This window comes from Galeopterus variegatus, unplaced genomic scaffold (genome assembly GCF_000696425.1).
Source record: "Galeopterus variegatus unplaced genomic scaffold, G_variegatus-3.0.2 Scaffold2375, whole genome shotgun sequence".
In the NCBI taxonomy this organism is placed as follows: Eukaryota; Metazoa; Chordata; class Mammalia; order Dermoptera; family Cynocephalidae; genus Galeopterus; species Galeopterus variegatus.
The window spans coordinates 255,222-269,421 of NW_007728486.1; the positions used below are offsets into that span (position 1 = coordinate 255,222).

Consider the following 14,200-nt stretch of genomic DNA (forward strand, 5'->3'; position numbering starts at 1 on the left):
GCCCGATGGTCACATGGAGCAGTGATGGCAGAATCACAACTGTTTCTCACATATGGGAAACTTATATCTTTGCTATAGTGTTTTAATAAGCACTACTAGCATGGATGTTGAACTTTTATTAGTACCAGGTCAACACTCTAAAATGCTTTTATTTTTTTTCTTATTTTTTTATTTTTTTTTGTCCTTTTTGAGACTGGCCGCACTGTGCTCAGCCAGTGAGTGCTGCGAGTGCACCAGTCATCCCTATATAGGATCCGAACCGGCAGCAGGAGCGCTGCTGTGCTCCCAGCGCCGCACTCTCCCGAGTGCGCCACGGGCTCGGCCCTAAAATGCTTTTTAAAACTGTCTTAATTCTAGACATAAGAACACCTGGTTTTTAGAAGCCTTAAGTATTTTCACTCTGTGCAGTATATAAGACTTGAATGAAATTGGATGCCTTTAAACCTCTTTGGTTTTTTGTTTTGTTTTGTTTCTTTTTTGGCAGCTGGCCCTTACAGGGATTGAACCCTGAACCTTGGAGTTATCAGCACCACTCTAAGCAACCGATCTAGCCCGTCAACCCACCTTTAAATCTCTTTGAAAGCACACACACCCATTCACACATGCACAAAATGGGGCTGGTTGGCTTGCTCAGCTGGTTAAGAGTGCAGCCTTATAACAAGAAGGTCAGGGGATCAGATCCCCCTTCTGGCCAGCCACCAAAAAACAATATAAATAAATAAAAGTAAATATTTCTGAAAGTAAACACTATTATATATTTTTCAACTACAGCAATTACTAAACTAGCTTTTGGAGGAACTTTTTGTCATTTAATTGTGGCAATAGGGCTTCTGTGCAGTTTCCAAAAACTGAAATTCTATAGCTGTCTACATTCACTGTGATCAGATATGAACTAAATGCAAAAATAATAGTGATCAATAGAAATTACAAGCTTTGGACTCATTGCAAATGAAGGTCTCGGGCAGGCTGCCAAACTTCTCTTTGGAATGATAGCTCTCAGTCTGGGAAAAGATTGACACTAAATAAATCATTCATGGCTTTGCCCAAGGGCTCAAAAAAAAAAGTCCTTTGTCCTGAATTGTGAAAATAGTGAAGATAAAATATGGAGGTTCAAGGTCTTCATTTTAGTCTTCTCCAGTCATTCCATGGAGCACTATGTCCCCTCTCTCTAAACTTCAGTCATTTGAATATGAATAATGTTCAAATATAACTGTATATATTATTCCATGCCACTTATTCTCACAGTTACCCATACTGTCTGTTCTTTCTTTGTGTGTGTGTCTTCCAGCCACATTCTATGTGAAATTGCTAGAGGCAGGGACCATAGAGTATATTAATCTTTCCTGCCACTTCATCATTAGGATAAGGCAAATGGGAAGTACATTAATTCATTCAAAGCATACCTACCATGTGCCCAGCACTGCCTGGAGTTCTAAAGATACAAAGGTGAACAAGACACTCTCCCACCCTCAGAAGACTGAAATCCTGTAGGAGAGAGTCAAGCAAACAGATAGTCAAGCACCAAGAAGTGTGACAAGTGTGATCATTGAAGCCAAGATTAGGGATCCTGAGAGCACATTTGGAAGAACTTAAGTTGGTCGTACATAGTCTGAGATGAGCTCTTTGATGTAATCTGGAGAGGGGTAGGACTTAGACAGTAAAAAAGGGTGGGGGGCGGGGGAGAGGATGCAGAGGATTTTCCCACACAGCTTAAACAGCATCCTCAGAGGTGAGAAAGAGCAGAGAGAACATGGAAACAACAATAGATAATAAATTCCTCAGTATATTTGGAGATTATAATGGTGGTGTGTATGGAAGGTGGGGAAGGACAAGCTGTACTGTCCCAAAATGAAGGTCTAAACATGAGCAGAGCCAAAGAGATACAAGAAGATTGGTCTTGCATCTTGAGCATAACTGAAGGTAGCTGGAGGTCCTGAGCAGGTTTGTGACGTGATTGTGGCTGGGCTTTGCAAAGGTCTTCTGACTGCACTGTAGAGAAACGGCTGAGGTAGGCTCAGGGGCTATAGCCGTCATCCNTAGTCTGAGATGAGCTCTTTGATGTAATCTGGAGAGGGGTAGGACTTAGACAGTAAAAAAGGGTGGGGGGCGGGGGAGAGGATGCAGAGGATTTTCCCACACAGCTTAAACAGCATCCTCAGAGGTGAGAAAGAGCAGAGAGAACATGGAAACAACAATAGATAATAAATTCCTCAGTATATTTGGAGATTATAATGGTGGTGTGTATGGAAGGTGGGGAAGGACAAGCTGTACTGTCCCAAAATGAAGGTCTAAACATGAGCAGAGCCAAAGAGATACAAGAAGATTGGTCTTGCATCTTGAGCATAACTGAAGGTAGCTGGAGGTCCTGAGCAGGTTTGTGACGTGATTGTGGCTGGGCTTTGCAAAGAATAGATAATAAATTCCTCAGTATATTTGGAGATTATAATGGTGGTGTGTATGGAAGGTGGGAAGGACAAGCTGTACTGTCCCAAAATGAAGGTCTAAACATGAGCAGAGCCAAAGAGATACAAGAAGAAGATTGGTCTTGCATCTTGAGCATAACTGAAGGTAGCTGGAGGTCCTGAGCAGGTTTGTGACGTGATTGTCTTCTGACTGCACTGTAGAGAAACGGCTGAGGTAGGCTCAGGGGCTATAGCCGTCATCCAGGTGAAAGCAGGAGGGTAATGGTGGAGGGGATGGAGAGAAGTGGATGCACTGGCTTGTTATTTGGTATGTGGAATACATGGAAAAGACATGCTGGATGATTATGTGTGACGGATGTGGGAGAAGGCTGGTCAAGAGGACACTCGTGTCTCCAGTTGAGTCAACTGAATGTAGGCTAATAATTCTAGAGCAGTTGTCCTCAAAGTGCAGATGAGCAGCAGCAGAAGCCTGGAAACTGGTGAAAAATGGAAATCCTTAGGTCCCACCCAAGACCTGGTGAGGGAGAAATTTCGGGGGTGGAGTGATTTGTGTTTTAACAAGCCCTCCAGCTGATTCTGATGCACACTCAAGTATGAAAATGTGCTAGCACGTGGTCTTCAAACTATTTTGCACAGTATGAAAGGGGGATGGGATGGGAAAGAAAAGGATGATACTTTGACCTGGAAGCATATTCTCAGATCATTTTAGCCTCCAGCTGATTCTGATGCACACTCAAGTATGAAAATGTGCTAGCACGTGGTCTTCAAACTGTTTTGCACAGTATGAAAGGGGGATGGGATGGGAAAGAAAAGGATGATACTTTGACCTGGAAGCATATTCTCAGATCATTTTAGAAAAGAGTACTCATGGAAGTTTAGGATCAGATAAATGATTTCTAAAAATGTACTTGCCCAGGAGCCCTTTGTAACTTATTCCCAAGAGAGGCTACCATGTCTGAAGACTACTAATCTAGAACAAAGGTGGATGGCTTTCCTTAAGTCAGAGGACAGAGAGAAAAGAGAAGGATGGTGTCTGTGCATGTGAGGGTATGATAGCACTCTGGGGCCCCTTTGCTGGGTGTGCTTTCCCACCATGTCCACCAGAGACCTTCTCATAGCAGGCTCCTTCTTATCTCACATCTCAACTGAAGTGTCATCTCTTCAAACATTCTTGACCACCCCTTCTTAAGTAGCTACCTAGTCCATTATCATATATTCTCAGTGTGGCATTTTTTACCATCTGATATTTCTTTTTTCTCTTCTTTCCTTCCTCCCTCCTTCCTTCCTTATTTCTATTTTGATCTCTTCCAGACTAGAATGTCAGCTCTATGACAGCTGGAACCATTTCATCTGCAAACCTAGGACAGTGCTTAGCCCATAGTTTGACATCGAGTATATGTTTGCTGAATGAATAAATTAGAGAAAAAAGAGAATATCAAGAAGTTGAGGACATTCTTGTCTGGTGGCTTGTAATTTTTTGTGAAGTAGGAGGCCAAGTCACCTATTGAGACAAGAGATAGAAATGGTGGTGCGGGCAAGTCGAAGAGAGTCGAGTTTTGGGAGGTGGGATGGAAGAGAGAGATGACAAAAAGAACATAGAGTAATCATTGGGCAGTATTTAGACCCTGGAATATAAAAGATACAGCTGATTGTATGAATAAATAAATAAAAGCATGTCATTCAGGTGTCACTGTTTTGAAGTGGACTTCTGAGAAATTAGGCTGAGTCACAGACCTGGTAGACCACAGAGTAATTGCCCCCAAGACCGTGTTACTTTATTATACATTATATATATATAAAAGATCAGAATATTATATGAGTTTTATAGAAATGATTAAGGTTTAAGAATCTTGAGATGGAAAGATTATTTTGGCTTCTCCACGTAGACCCGAGGTAATCAGAAGGGTCCTTACTAATGACAAAGGGAGGCAGTAGAGCCAAGTCAGAGAAGGATCTGAATACAGTAGCACTGGTCAGAGTGAAGGAAGAAAGGGAATGTAAGCTAAGGAATGCTGGTGGCCTTTAGAATCTGGAAAAGGTAAGGTAATGAATCCTTCCCTAGAGCCCTTCTGGAAACCTTGATTTTAGGACTTCTAATTCCCAGAACTGTAAGATAATACATCTGTGCGTTTTAAGCCACTAAGTTCGTGATGACTTAGTACCACAGCAATAAGAAATAAGAACAATAAAGAAGAACTTTTTCTACGTAGACTGTGCTTCTCAAACTCCACGGTGCAATCATCTGGGATTGTGCTAAAATGCAGCCCCTGATTCAGTAGGTCTGGGGTGGTAAGACCTGGGGCCTGCATGTTTAACAAGCTTCCAGGCAGGGCCAGTCCTATTGGGCTGCAGACCATGCTCAAGCAGGAAAAATGCAGAATGCTCTGTGAAGACAAGTGAGAGAAATAGCTACTGTGGGCATATAGCAGGAGTGTATTTCTTTTGCGTAGTCTTTCTGAGGTTATAAGTTTCTATTGCATCTTATAAACACAGAAATGCTATGAGGCAGGTACTGGTATCATTTCCTCTTACTGCCAGAGAAACATATGTTCAGAAAGGGGCAGCGATTGGCCCAGGCTGCACAGATGGGGTATTATGTTTGCTTTATGATAGAATCAGGCCTTGAGCTCAATTTCTGTTTGTTTGTTTGTTTCCAAGTTCTCTTCACTATGAAAAAGTAAATATTTATTTATTTAAAATTTTTTTTCAGCATCCAAAATCTTTTTCATAACAGGGAAGGATCCAGGGTTTGTTTTTGTAGTCACAGCTGGCCCGTTGGCCTCTTGCACTTGGACTTCCAGCCCTTGGATTGTAGATAGGGTTTGGTGTGGCTGTGCAGGGTTTCCAGGTCCTTGCTGAAATGCCAGTACACCTCTCCACCCTTGCAAGGACCAGAGAGCAGGAGAGTGCCACAGTCCTTGGGGGAGTCCAGGGCCAGCTGGATGAAGGTGAGAATCTTGCCCCTGGCCTTGGGGATGTGGCTGAAGCCTGGCTGGTCCCATGCAATGCGCACACTTTCAGTCTGGGCACCTCCGGAGCCCAGAAGCCATCTGTTATGGTCCCCACAACCACAGCCTTTGTTTTCCTGGCCAAGAAGCTTCATCTTCTAGAACATCTGGGAAAAGGACAAGGGTGGCCAGTTGGTGCGACTCATAAACAACCTGTTCAGCACAACTTGGCGGAAGGTGGAGTTGGTTCATCTGACCAGATATCTGCCCAGCTTGGCCAACAGCCTTAGGTAGATGTCCTGACTATTGGGCTCCTTGCACTAAACCTTTCAGTCCTTGTTGTGGTGGATGTCAACTCCCACGCTGTTGCCTTCTGCCCATCCACGTCTGGAATGACAAAGTTAATGTTTAAAATCAAGCTCCAGAAACAGCCAACTATCCATTAACTCAGAAGCATCAGTGCTATTCAAGGACAGGATGTACAGAGTGCCATTAAAGGACCAACAGCAACTCCTGTGGAATTTATCTGACATGTGAACAGACAGGAAACAGAGATGAACTATGTATGGTTTTCCATTTTGAGACATGACCAAAATGGTGATTGTGTTTCAGGTCATCTCAGACATGCCTGCAGTGTGAGTCAATTTGCTCTGATCCAGCTGCCTTTTTTTTTTTTAAAGATGACTGGTAAGGGGATCTTAGCCCTTGGTTTGGTGGTGTCAGCACCACGCTCTCCTGAGTGAGCCATGGGCCAGCCCCAGCTGTCTTGATAGTGAATAAATTTGAAGTATTTGATAAATTTGATACTAAATTTGAAACATTTTGTCAAATTCTGATATTTCTCTTTTCCCTAAAACTTTTACTGTATTTAGTCAACATTTATTGAGCACCTACTGTGTGACAGAGCACTATGCCAGACACTGTAGAATTAAATATAAATAATACATTGTCTCTGCACTCTGGAGTTTTACTGCATGTAGAAAAGAGATAAAGGCAAAATACCAAAACTATATATATATATATATATATATTTTTTTTACTGCATGTAGAAAAGAGATAAAGGCAAAATACCAAAACTATATATATATATATATATATATATAAAATTTTTATTTTTTATTTATTTTATTTATTTTTTGTGACCGGTAAGGGGATCACAACCCTTGGTGTGGTGTGATCTGCACCACGCTCAGCCAGTGAGCACACCGGCCATCCTTATATAGGATCCAAACCCGCAGCCTTGGCGCTCCCAGCGCCACACTCTCCCTAGTGAGACATGGGGCCGGCCCCAAAACTATATTTTGATGCATATAAGTTTAGGACTTTGAAAGATTGAAGAAAGGCTTGATGAACTCTAGAATAAAAAGATATTAAACACAAGGGGTTTTGTTTTATTTTGCCTCAGAGGCAGTTTTGTATATGTCAAAGATTCTATTGAGATTTTTTTTAAAAATTAATGTTCAATTTATTAAAGTCACAAATTAAAAATCTTAGCTTTTCCCTAAGGTTTTAAAGTTTATAACCTAAAATTCTTATTCTACTTTGAGCAATTGTTCACTGTTGCTTCTAGAGAGCCTGTTATTAATACTGAGCTTGGCTTCATTTATAAACTTTATGTCTTTAAAACTTAAAACTGTATTTGCAAGTTTAATATATTTGATTTCCTTCAGAAGTATTTTGATCTAATAAACAAAACCTCCCAGAGTAATAGGTAGTCTTTGTAAAGGTAATAAATTAAACTTTTAAAAACAGTAAAGTTTAAGTTCACAAATGTTCCAGCTCAGGAAGATTTCAACTTAAAATCACAAGTCTAAGTCAATTAATCAATTTTGCATATTATAGGATTCAATCCCTGTACTGTCCAGCTGCCAAAAAAAAAAAAAAGAAAAGAAAAGAAAAAAGAAAAAGAAAGTTTTGCATTTTAATGTTATAAGGCTGAAGTTCTAATAGAGCAACTCATTTTACACCTTAAAAATAAATAAGAACAGAAATTCATGCACATTTCCTAACACAAAAATGTTAATACTATGGTTTTGATTCTCCTAAACATTTAGAAACTTCCTGAAACTGAGAAGATGCTTACCTGCTAAGAAAGATGTTTCACGTGTCCAAGGCAGTTTCATCCATTTTAATGATATATCAGTGTGGTGTGTGATGTGGATTGTGGGGAAGTTGTTGGGGGTGGAGCGGGGGTCATGTGGGAACTGTCTGTATCTTCCACTCATTATTGCTGCAAACCTAAAACAGCATGAAAAAATAAAGTCTATTTAATTGAAAGAAAAAGCACAAGCACAAACAGCGCAAAAGCACAAGGAAGAGAGAAAAAAGTGACCTTCTCTGTTTACAGGAGATTTTGGAGAAGATGTTACATTCTTGTCCACAAGCCCATTTATAGTTTCTGTGTCAATGACTCCATAACGTCAAGATGCAGGCTATTTCCCTGGATTCATGTTATATGTATCACCTAACTCTTGAGCCTCTTGAACTCTACAGTCGGTACAAGTTGGTCACTTGATTGGATTTTGCAAAACACTGGCTTTTAAGATAAGTCGGGGTTTCTCATTTATATGTAAAGATCTCTGAACCTTACTAAATCCCTGTTATTTTACATATTTTGTAGGCTTCCAAAAAGCGATATTAAAAGTGTATTTCTTTGAATCAGAGATGAAACAGGAGCCATACAACTGATGCCACAGAAATACAAAAGATCATTAGAGACTATTATGAACAATTATATACCAGCAAACCGAAACCTAGAGGAAATGGATAAATTCCTGAACAGTTACAACTTACCAAAATTTAATTATGTAAAAAGTAAAAACAAAATCTGAACAGACCAATGGCAGGTAACAAGATTGAATCCCATCAAAGAGAAGCCCAGGACCAGATGGCTTCATGGCTATATTCTACCAAACTTTTTTTTTTTTTTTTTTTTGTCTTTTGTCTTTTTCCGTGTCCGGCAACGGATCGCAACCCTCAGTGTTGTCCCCACACCGGACCGGGGACCGGCAACGGGATCACAACCCTTGGCGTTGCTCCTGCACCTCGCTCAGCCAGTGAGCGGGAACCGGTCTGTATGTGGGATCCGAACCCTCGGGCGGGAGCGCCGCCGCGCTTCCCAAGTGGCGCACTTATCCAGTATGCCACCGGGCCGGCCCTATTCTACCAAACTTTGAAAGAAGAACGAATACCAATTCTTCTCAAATTATTCCAAAAAATTGAAAAAAAGTTGGGAACGTTCAAAATCTTCTCTTCTTGCTAATTGAAAGTATACAATAAAGTGTTGTGAATTTTAGTCACCCTACAGTGCTATAGAGCATTAGGTATTATTCCTCCTGTCTAGTTGTAAGTTTATATCTGTTGCTCTTTCCCTCCTGTCCCCCGTATCTCCCTGGCCTTTCCAGCCTCTGATAAATGCCATTCTACTGTCCTACTTCTATGTGCTCAACTTTCTTAGCTTCTACATATGAGTGACAGTATGTGATGTTTGTCTTTCTGTGCTGGCTTATGTAGCATAATGTCTTCCAACGATGCCCATTTTTAAAATAGTATGTTTGTGGTTAAGTCATATATCCCATTCCAGGGCAGGGGTTAAGTTAGCTTCCCCAGAAGCACATAGATTTCCAAATGGAAACTGGGTGCTGTTCTAAAATGCTGGGGAAACAATCATATATGTGCAACTCTAGCACGAAACCAAAGAGATAGGAGCCAGGTTGTTGAAGGCCTTAACCCTAAATGGGTGATAGAGAGTAACAGATCAATCTTAGAGGGGAGTGTTAAGTGGTTAAATTTATGTGTTAGAATTTTTTTTTTGAGGTGTGGAATGCACTGAAGCTGTGTGTGCCTCGAGGTAGATGAGGAAGCAGTGACAGCATCCTGGAGAGTGAAACTGAGGAATTTGAGCTCGACTATGGCTGTGGCAGTGACAGGGAGAATGGGAAGGAGAGGACAAATAACAAAGTATAAGAATTACAAAACAACAACAAAAGCATTGAGGATGTTTTTCTTATTTCTCTCATTGGTAACCATATATCAGGGAATAAAGGATACTAGAACATGAGTTTGGAGGCAGGGTGGGGTACAGCTGGTGGATTATTTTGGACATGTTGAATTAGGGATGTCTATAAATCAGCCTGAAGGAAATGTCAAGCAGGCAAGTGAATTTGGGGACATATTAGATTTAGACTGAGGGCAGAGAGAATTATCATCATATAGGGAGAAATTAAAACCAAAAACAGGATTAGAGTAGCCTCAACGTTTAATATAAGATTGGGCACTTCTGTAACAAAGCCTATAGATTATTTCTTCTCTAAGTTAATTGTTAAGTAACTACTGCGGTTCTGATTCCCTAGTGTGGCTCAGTTTCAATCAATCCTTGTTGTTATTTTAATTTCTCAAATTGACAAACTATTTTGTGTATGATTTTATAAAGGCCAGCATGGGGATCCAATAATCTCTTAATAAGGATTTTTCCTATGTTTATAGAAGTAACATTTGCTAATGACAGACCTGAAGGTTGAATTTGAAGTTCTTCTGAGAATAATTCATTCATTTTTTTTAAACACTGCAGCAGTTTTCAAATGCTTCTGTAACAGATTACTACAAACTTAGTGGCTTAAAACAACACAAAGGTATTATCTTGCAGATCTGGAGGTCAGAAGTCTTAAAATCAAAGTGTTGGCAGGACTGCATTCCTTCTGGAGGCTCTATGGAAGAAAAATTTCCTGGCCTTTTCCAGCCTCTGGAGGCTGCCTACATTTCTGTCTCTATAGGTTTGCCTTTTCTGGGCATTTCATATAAAAAGAATTATAAAGATGGTGTTTTTTATGTCTGGTTTCTTTCACTCAGCATAATGTCTTTGAGGTTCGTCCATGTTGAAGCATGTATTTCCTTTTTATTAATAAATAGTATTCTATTGTATGAATGTACAACATTTTGTTTATCCATTTACTCAAACTATCAATATTCACTATTAGATCACGCTTAGAAAATGTATTCTGAGGAACCTACCAGATGTAGTCAGGTCTGGGGTACCCAGGATGGAGTCACATCTGCTCTTTTTTATATTTGGGGATTCTTGGATAAGCATTCCTTCCCTGGAGTGGACTCAAAAGCTGGACTCAGCCTGAATCTTCTGGTCGGGAGTCCTGGGTCAGTGACTCAGGGCTCAGTCTCTCCTGCCCTCATCTCTGAGGTTGTGGTGGATGAAATCCAGCATCTACAGGCAGGAAAGCCCTGCACCAATTGGCAAAAACACTCACCCCTTGGCAGTCATCTGAGGGTGGCATAAGTAGAAGGTCTCTGTCAACAGGATGACAGTTCAGTATACCCAGCAACAAAGCTTGGGAATGTCCAGCTTCTCATGCCTGGCAGGCTTCCTCAGTCTTGGTAAATTAACAATTCTGCCTTTCTGTGTTTCTAGGGTGCCTTGGCTTAGGCCTGAACAACGTATTTGGGTTATGTAACTAGCTCTTATTTCCTTTGATTTACATTTACTGAGCATCAATTATGTGCTAGGCTATTTGCATACACTGCCTGATTAAATCCTTGCAATGATCTTAAAAAGTGGCTTCTATTATACTTATTTTACAGATGGGGAAATTAAACTTCACAGAGTTTAAGTTATTTGTCCAAAATTACCCAGGCAATAAATAAATAGTAAAATCAAGATTTGAACCCACTTTCTCTAGGGCCAATTTTCCCTACATACTAACAAGCTACTTTGAAGAAGTATCAATAAAAAAAGGCAGACAGGGGATAGAGGGGAATTTACTTTATTATGGTAGAATGATGGGGAGGGTTGGAACAGGGCTTTTCCAGTGTTTTGGGGGGATAGAAAAGGGGCCAAGGATGGATACCTGTCAGAATCATGAGGGTGGGGGATGTGTTATGGAAAGAGGCTCCCACCTGTTCGGGTTGAAGGGGCTCCCAGGGTGATCCCATTAGCCTCTGTTCCCCCATTTTATACCATTGCTTGGTTTATAACCTAGCTACATAAATTACTGCAAGCATCAGATAGTTTTTAAAAGATGTTAAATAATTAATACTCCATTCTGTTATATTGAAAATAGATAATAAATGGAAATGTAAAATATTAAGAGACCTCCCAGGATCTTAGCTGCCGTGGATTCTGAGGCATAGAATGACCACACCATCTGCTCTTATCAATAAACTACTTGGCTTCCCAACCTTGATTCACACTTTTTCCTCTGTCCAAATATTTTTCTTCTATATTTGGGTTGCTTGAATCCTTCTCACCTTCATTTCTCATCATGAATATCAGGTCCTCCTAAGAGGCCTCCCCTGTCCACCCACTTTAAAGTAGGTTATTTCCTTTCTTAGAGCATCTTTTCTTAACCTCCAAATCCTTCATCACAATTTGTGATTATATATTTGTTTACAGACTTGTTCATTGTCCGTCTTGGGCCTCACCCATTACACTGCAAGTTCCCTGAGGGCGGGGAGCAAGTCTGCTTTGATCAACACTGTAGGAGGCGTCTTCAAAAGTTCATGGAAAGAGGGGCTGGCCCGTGGCTCACTCAGGGGAGTGTGGTGCTGATAACACCAAGGCCATGGGTTCGGATCGTATATAGGGATGGCCGGTTCGCTCACTGGCTGAGCGTGGTGCTGACAACACCAAGCCAAAGGTTAAGATCCCCTTATTGGTCATCTTTAAAAAAAAAAAAAAAGGTTCATGGAAAGATTAGTATTACATTTTAATTCTATTTTTCTATGAACTTTTTGAAGTACCCTTGTATAACCACCTGCTAGCGTAGTGCTTAGTACTTAAAAAACTCAATGAAATACGAACAAATCTCTATCACAAACAAATCACTGACTAAATATCTATGAAATACCAAGGAATGCTTTTGCAAACCTTTACAGTTTGCCTTTATGATATCTTTACCAGTACCCTGACGAGTAAACTATGTGGTGTTGTTTGTTATAAAGAATTTGGTATCTAAATTTATAGGTGCAAATATTGCCTCTGCTGCTGTGGACAAATCTCTTAGCTCCTCTGAGTTCGAGCTTCTGTATTAATTATTGTTGGGTTGAGATTACCTACCTACATTTGATACTTGTACTTGCGAATTTCAAATGAGGCTTTGTATGCAATAGAGCTTTGTCAACTGTGACCTGCTGCACAACTGTCACCTATTGTCTCACATTCAAAGGATGTGAAAAAAATCAGCAGTCCTCTCTTTCTCCCTTCTTTTGTCTTCTGAACTTCTAGAATATATCACAGAAGAAAATAGTAAGAAAACAAATAGTTCAGAATCAAAGATGGTCTGTTAAAGAAAGAGCAACAATCAATACTCACAGTACCTCAGCACTCAAAGAAGCAGAGAATTCTAATGGCCACAGGCAAATTATGTCCTCTGAGGATCCTAGATTCAAGAAGACAGAGGGGAGCAGCCTTGTGAAAGAGGTGAAACAAAGGCTTTTCAAATGCTCCAGAATCACTTGGAGACTGAGATATTACCCTGGTATGGTTATTAAAGTTGATTTCTCCAAACCATTTACTCAAAGGGGCCACCTAAGGACAACTGGCTACCTACATTCAAGTTACATTTATTTTTAAGAACATAGTTTGAAAAAGGCTGGTAATAATTTCTACATGTGCTTTTATATCGGAGACTTATAGGATCAATTTTTTTTTTTTTTTTAGTAAAGATGGCTAAGAAGGAAGGTTTAAAATGTTGGTTCATAATATGCAAAGGAAGACTACACATTCGCTAGCTGCATTTAAATTGCATCATGTAATATGTGGTATTTTTCCCTCTTCTGGATTTACTTTAAAAATATTAACAAGTGGGATAGCTGTTCCATATTTTCAAAGTGGTTAACAATGAACTTCTAACTTAAATACTTGTAACGTTTATTAATACCACTATAATCTTTGTTTGGAGCTTCTTTAGCTACCGATGATGTTTAAAAAGTACTTTAAAAAATATAGGAAACTAAATTTAATAAGTACTTAAAATAATGACAAAATTTACAATAAAGAAAAGTGTTTATGCTAATATTAAGGCCAGAATGTTAAGAAACTGCGTTGCAGGGTTTGTAAGGGTTTGCTTGGGAAAGCGGAGGTTTGCAGCATAACATCTGATTTCGTGTGTCTGTGCCAAGGGGTTTTGCTTTTTGTCTTTTTCTTTTTTATAAGCGACCACTATGGTGACGTGTTTAATATGGATGAGTTCGACCTCCTGGGAGTTATCGGATACACACCATTTTTGAATACAAATGACGTTTAGTCAACTTGGTAAACACGTAGAATTTGGGAGATTAACATCTTAATCGACTCTAATCTCAGTATTTTCTGCTTCCCGCACTTTTTTTGTCCAAAAAAAGTTTGATAAGCCAACGTTGGGAACGACAGCTAACGTTCTGTCATTAGTCAGGTCTGTGTGACAGATAAAGCAGGGCCATGTGTGACAACCTTTCCCAAACCATATGCTCAAGCACATTGACAGTGTTCAAGGAGAGAATCAATTATTCAAGAAACAGAACAATACATTCATTCAACAAATACTTACTGAAGACCGTGCGGAAGCGGGCAGAGGGGCGCGGAACGTGCTGTGCAGGGGGCCATGATCTCGTGACTTCTCTACACCGGAATTTGGCTTCCGTTTTTCCCGGTGTAATATGTTCTTCCTTTTTGCTAACTTTTCTTGTGGCAGGTGCGGGAGCTTTGAAGTTCCGTGTGCATCTTCCAGCGGACGCTTTCTTCAGGGGGAGACAACGCATTCCGTTCGCACGGTGGAGATGGGAGTCCCTAGACGGCGGACACGCTTTTCGCGCGCGGGTCCAGGGAGGAGCGGCGGGGGG

The 14,200-nt window shown here is 40.4% G+C and overlaps 1 pseudogene; it reads right to left on the reverse strand.

The window, feature by feature from the left end:
- Positions 1 to 5,061: 5,061 nt before the first annotated feature.
- Positions 5,062 to 14,119, reverse strand: LOC103597645 (annotated as a pseudogene).
- Between the last annotated feature and the right edge of the window lie 81 nt (positions 14,120 to 14,200).